The sequence below is a fragment of the Oryx dammah genome, unplaced genomic scaffold, assembly GCF_014754425.2.
Source record: "Oryx dammah isolate SB20612 unplaced genomic scaffold, SCBI_Odam_1.1 HiC_scaffold_9, whole genome shotgun sequence".
Classification (NCBI taxonomy): Eukaryota; Metazoa; Chordata; class Mammalia; order Artiodactyla; family Bovidae; genus Oryx; species Oryx dammah.
The window spans coordinates 59,535,539-59,541,983 of NW_024070193.1; the positions used below are offsets into that span (position 1 = coordinate 59,535,539).

The 6,445-nt window shown below is 43.4% G+C and overlaps 1 pseudogene; it reads left to right on the forward strand.

The window, feature by feature from the left end:
* The first annotated feature begins 4,386 nt into the window (after positions 1–4,386).
* Positions 4,387–5,729, forward strand: LOC120867908 (annotated as a pseudogene).
* Positions 5,730–6,445: the final 716 nt, after the last annotated feature.

Consider the following 6,445-nt stretch of genomic DNA (forward strand, 5'->3'; position numbering starts at 1 on the left):
TTTCTAATTTCTGTTCTCTATAAGGTTGCTTTTGAATGCCCTCATCTTCAATGTCTGGCTGACAAAAGAGGAAAAGGAGGAAAATGAAGGGAAGCAATATGATACCAAACTTTTAAATTCCCTGGAAGTCACTTTAGCCAGAGCGAAAGGGTCTAGCAATGATTAGGGAATGTGCAGTGACAATGGTGATGCCCTTTGGTCTGAATCTCTGTGGAAGCGTTGTCTGTGATAAGAGTACAGATCCCTGATATTTGGAACATGGGGTCCTTTTTGACCGCTCTTGCTTGGGCAAGCTGGGTCAAGCTGCTCCAGGAGAATGTGCACAGTTGCCTGTCGTATGGCTGAGGAGTGGGGAGTGAATATTGTGCTAAGAGCTGAGATTGATCAAAATTAACTACACATTACAAGTGTAGTTAATTTCCCTGGAAATACAAGTCTTCAATAGACTCTAGAGTCCCAAATATTATATCAGATAAATTTCATCTGTGTAATTGCTGTCTAGGTGGGGAGACAGAATCCAGGTACTTCCTACTACATCATCTTCCATGAATCCCCTCTCTCTTCTAAGTTGAGGTTTAATTTTCCTACAGTAAAGTACACAAAGCTTGAATAATTCCCTACTCATGTAAATACCACCCAGATCAAGTTAAAGTGTGTCACCAGTGTTGGGGGAATATATTTAAAAGCAAAATCTACTGCCAACTCAGGAAATCTTTCCTTGAAACTAGAAATGGGAAAAAAAAAAGTTTTATTATTGAATAATCTTTAAACCAGGATGTGGTGTGTATCACAAACTATCTGCTAAAGAGAATGAAAAGACAGAAAGAAATCTCATCCTTGTATAGCCAGGCAGATACAATCTGTTACATGCTTGTTCTCAAGATATGCAGTACTTGGATGCAATCTCAAAAACGACAGAATGATCTCTGTTCATTTCCAAGGCAAACCATCCAATATGACAGTAATCCAAGTCTATGCCCCAAATCATATTCTATTGGATGACAGGGAATAATGGAAAGGCTTCCACTCTAATGGGAAAACCTTAAAGGACTTTGATTTAAGTGCTGAAGACCATGTGCTTTAGCAATGTTTTTCAGAGAGCTCGTCCCCTGCAACTTGGTAATGTTATAGTTTGATTAAATCAGACTTTCAGTTCAGTTGCTCAGTCATGTCCGACTCTTTGTGACCCCATGGACTGCAGCACACCAGGCTTCCCTGTCCATCACCAGCTCCCAGACTTTACTCAAACTCATGTCCATTGAGTCAGTGATGCCATCCAACCATCGTCCCCTTCTCCTCCCCCTTCAAACTTCCCCAGCATCAATCAGGTCTTTTCAAATGAGACAGTTCTTCTGATCAGGTGGCCAAAGAATTGGAGTTTCAGCTTCAGCATCAGTCCTTCCAATGAATATTCAGAACTGACTTCCTTTACCATGGACTGGTTGGATCTCCTTGCAGTCCAAGGAACTCTCAAGAGTCTTCTCCAACATCACAGTTCAAAAGCATCAATTCTTCGGCACTCAGCTTTCTTTATACTCCAAATCTCATATCCATACGTAACTAATGGAAAAACCATAGCCTTGACTAGACAGACCTTTGTTGGCAAAGTAATGTCTCTGATTTTTAATATGCTATCTAAGCACCCCACTCCAGTACTCTTGCCTGGAGAATCCCATGGACGGAGGAGCCTGTTAGGCTGCAGTCCATGGGGTCGCTAGGAGTTGGACATGACTGAGCGACTTCCCTTTCACTTTTCACTTTCATGCATTGGAGAAGGAAATGGCAACCCACTCCAGTGTTCTTGCCTGGAGAATCCCAGGGACAGGGGAGCCTGGTGGGCTGCCGTCTCTGGGGTCGCACAGAGTTGGACACGACTGAAGCGACTTAGCAGCAGTAGCAGCAAGTTGGTCATAAGTTTTCTCCCAAGGAGTAAGCGTCTTTTAATTTCATGGCTGCAGTCACCAACTGCAGTGATTTTGGAGCCCTAAAAAGTAAAGTCTGCCACTGTTTCTCCATCTATTTGCTATGAAGTGATGGGACTGGATGCCATGATCTTAGTTTTCTGCATGTTGAGCTTTAAGCCAACTTCTCCACTGTCCTCTTTCACTTTCATCAAGAGGCTCTTCTTCCTCACTTTCTGCCATAAGGGTGGTGTCATCCACATATCTGAGGTTATTAATATTTCTCCTGGCAATCTTGATTCCAGCTTGTGCTTCATCCAATCCAGCATTTCTCATGATGTACTCTGCATATAAGTTAAATATGCAAGGTGACCATATATAGCCTTGACTTACTCCTTTCCTGATTTGCAACCAGTCTATAGTTCCATGTCTGGTTCTAACTGTTGCTTCTTGACCTGCCTACAGATCTCTCAGGAGGCAGGTCAGGTGGTCTGGTAGACCCACCTCTTGAAGAATTTTCCACAGTTTATTGTGAACACAGTCAAAGGCTCTGGCATAGTCAATAAAGCAGAAGTAGATGTTTTTCTTGAACTTTCTTGCTCTTTTGATGATCCAATGGATGTTGGCAATTTGATCTCTTTTTACTCTGCCTGGACTATAAAGAAAGCTGAGTGCTAAAGAACTGATGCTTTTAAACTGTGGTGTTGGAGAAGACTCTTGAGAGTCCCTTGGACTGCAAGGAGATCCAACCAGTCCATCCTAAAGGAGATCAGTTCTTGGTGTTCATTGGAAGGACTGATGTGAAGCTGAAACTCCACTACTTTGGCCAGCTGATGCGAAGAGCTGACTCATTTGAAAAGACCCTGATGTTGGGAAAGATTGAGGGCAGGAGGAGAGGGGGATGACAGAGGATGAGATGGTTGGATGGCATCACCAACTCAATGGACATGGGTTTGGGTTATCTCTGGGAGTTGGTGATGGACAGGGAGGCCTGGCGTGCTCTGGTTCATGGGGTCACAAAGAGTCAGACACTACTGAGTGACTGAACTGAACTTGATTCAGCTTGAACATCTGGAAGTTCACAATTCAAGTACTGTTGAAGCCTGGCTTAGAGAATTTTGAGCATTACTTTACTAGCGTGTGAGATGAGTGCAATTGTGCAGTCGTTTGAACATTCTTTGGCATTGCCTTTCTTTGGGATTGGAATGAAAATTGACCTTTTCCAGTCCTTTGGAAGCAGCTAATGTGGTTACTATACAATAGGAATGTACCAGTTGAGAGAAAATAGATCCAGCACCCAGAGTAGTAACTTAGTCTGGGTTCCCCACAACGTAGTTTCAGAGGTGCTGGTAGTTTATCAATTAAGAGGGTCTCAGGAAGCAGATGTGAGAGAGTGGGCAGAGGCAGGGAAGGGAGAAAAGTCAACTAAGGGTGTATTTTTGAGCTGTACTTGCTGTTGGCGAGTGGAGCTTCTCCACCTGGGAACCTGTGAAGAGCTGGGCAGAACATGCCTAAAGAAGGCCTCACAGGAAGCCAAGGGCATCTCTCCATGGGTTTCTACCTTCCTGAGACTTGTGTTGCCCCCAAGAGCATAAACTCCACTGCTCTTGGGCAGGGGATGAGTGTCCTCCCAGGCCTTCACAGATAGCTCTGAGGAATCACATCTGAGAGCCACTGCTGGCTGAAATCTGGAGAGCCCAAGGCTTGAGGTGAGGGATCCAAAGGTTCAGCTGGAGTTGGGGTCCGGATTTCTCTGAAAGGTGGTGGAAGTTCCTGCTGTAGAGGATCCTGCAGGGAAGCCAAGTTCTCAGGAAAGGTGGCTAGGCTGGGACCTGGGAAGCATCCTAAGAGAATCTCCCATTAAAAAGTTTATCCTTTGCTTTCTTTGTTTTCCCAAGAACTATGGGACTAGTTGTATTTCTCAGTAGTGCTTAACATTTCAATATTCTCTCTTGTTGTTATTTAGTCACTCTGTCCTGTCTAACTCTTTATAACCCCATGTAGCCCACCAGGCTCCTCTGTCCATGGGATTTCCCAGGCAAGAATACTGGAGTGGGTTGCCATTTCCTTCTCCAGGGGATCTTCCTGACCTAGGGATCAAACCTGCTTTGGGAGGCAATTTTTTTTACCATCTGAGAAACCAGGGAATTCCTTCAATATTTTCTAGCCACTGGCAAACATCTACATACAATTACTCCATCTGCTGTTAGTATTTTGTCACATTTTCATTAGCTATATGTTATGTCCTATCTGTATGTGTGTATAAGTTTGTATATAAAGCTTCTGGATGATTTGAAAATAAGTTGCAGGTGTTATGTTACTTCACTCCTAAATACTCCAGCATTCTTCCTTTAGAAGTGGCATTCTCCTTCATGACCACAATACCATTCTCATAGCAACAAAGATAATTCAATAATGTCATCTAGCAGGCTCACCAACCTGCTGGCGGGCCACTACCGGGTGTGGAAGCCGGGTGCCCGCAGCGATGGGGAAATCCAGTTATCACAGTGGACTCTGGAAAGAACCTAACAGACCAGTGACAATGGAAGAAATTGAGAAGGTCTTTGTAAAGCTGCCCTCCCCCAAAACACCGGGCCCAGATGGTGTTTCAGGTGAATTCTTTCAACTTTCAAGAAAAAGATAATTATGGTAAGATTTAAACTGTTCACTAGCTTAAAGAAGGAAAAATGACAGAATTCTTTTACAAAGAGAATGGAACGCTGACATCTGAACTTTGCATGAAGGTTAAAGAAGTCCTTTGTGACGGAGAAAGATCTTAAGCAACATGATGGATTCAGAAGCTCATGAAAAGAGGCCCCCAATCCTAACATCTTCAAAGCAAGATATAGCACCTCATATTGCAAGCGTTCGTGAAATGAAGCATTACCTGTGTGGCTGCTGTGCAGCATTCAACAACACAGCAATCACATTCCGCATCCAGAAGGTCCTCTTTCGGCAACAGCTGTACAGAATCAAAACCCGGGATGAGATACTTCAGTTGAGGAGGGACAGATTTCGAAATTTGTATCGCGGAATCCTCCCCCCATTAATGCAGAAGACAACCACACGGGCACTTAGGTTTGGTCTGTATGAGGATTTATCTTGCCTTCTCCGTAAGCACATGAGTACCCCAGAGTTTGCAACCCGCAGCATGGCCACGGTCCTTGCAGGGACAACAGAAGCAATTTTCACTCCATTGGAAAGAGTCCAAACATTGCTTCAGGACCACAGGCATCATGACAAATTTACAAACACTTACCAGGCTTTCAAGGCACTTAAATGCCATGGAATTCGAGAGTATTATCGAGGCTTGGTGCCCGTTCTCGTCCGTACCGGATTTAGCAATGTCCTTTTTTTTTGGCCTTCGAGGCCCCATAAAGGAGCACCTGCACACAGCAACATCTCACGGTGCTCATTTGGTCCATGATTTTATCTGTGGACGCCTGTTGGGTGCCATGTTGGGAATCTTGTTTTTTCCAGTTAATGTTGTAAAAACTCGCATGCAGTCTCAAATTGGTGGGGAATTTCCGTCTTTCCCCAAGGTTTTCCAAAAAATCTGGCTAGAACGGGACAGGGAAACTGACAAACCTTTTCCGAGGTGCCCATCTGAATTACCATCGGTCCCTCATCTCTTGGGGCATAATTAATGCGACTTATGAGTTCTTGTTAAGGATTATATGAAAGAACTTGGTTCAGTGCCATTTGTCAACTGAATAGATCTAAGATGGATGCAATTTGGCCTTGTTTCTGATACAAATTGGTGTCATAAATCCGGGGCACAGTGAATTCTAGGCGAAGCTATTTTCCTTAAACCCAACAAATTCAGAATAAAAGGTTTCAGTAGGAAAAAAAAAAAAGTCATCTAAGACACAGTGGTGTGTACATGTGGATCTCAAACTCCCTAAATATCCTTCCTCAACCCTTCCCTTTCCTTCCCCCAACCATAATTTCCTTCTCTAAGTCTGTGAGTCTGTTTCTATTTTGCAAATAAATTTCTTTGTATCATTTCTTTATCGATTCCACATATAAGGTATATTGTACAATATTTCTCCTTCTCTGTATGACTTACTTCACACAGTATGACAGTCTCTAGGGAGTCTGGGACACGTACACACACACTGCTATATTTAAAACAGATAATCTCTGGATTCATGTCAATCTATGCCAAAACCAATACAGAATTGTAAAGTAAAAATTAAAAATAAATAAATAAATTAAAAAAAAAAATAAAACAGATAATCGGCAGTGTCCTACTGCTCAGCATTATGAGGCAGCTCAACGTTATGTTGTAGGAGGATGGATATGTGTATATACGTGACTGAGTTTCTCTGCTGTGCTCCTAAAACTATCACATTGTTAATCAGCTATATGGGCTCGCCAGGTGGGTCAATCGTAAAGAATCCTCCTGCCAACGCAGGAGACGAGGGTTTGATCCTTGGGTCACAGAGATTGCCTGGAACAGGAAACAGCAACCCACTCCAGTATTCTTGCCTGGGAAATCCCATGGACAGAAGAGTCTGGAGGGCTACAGTGCATGGGGTCAT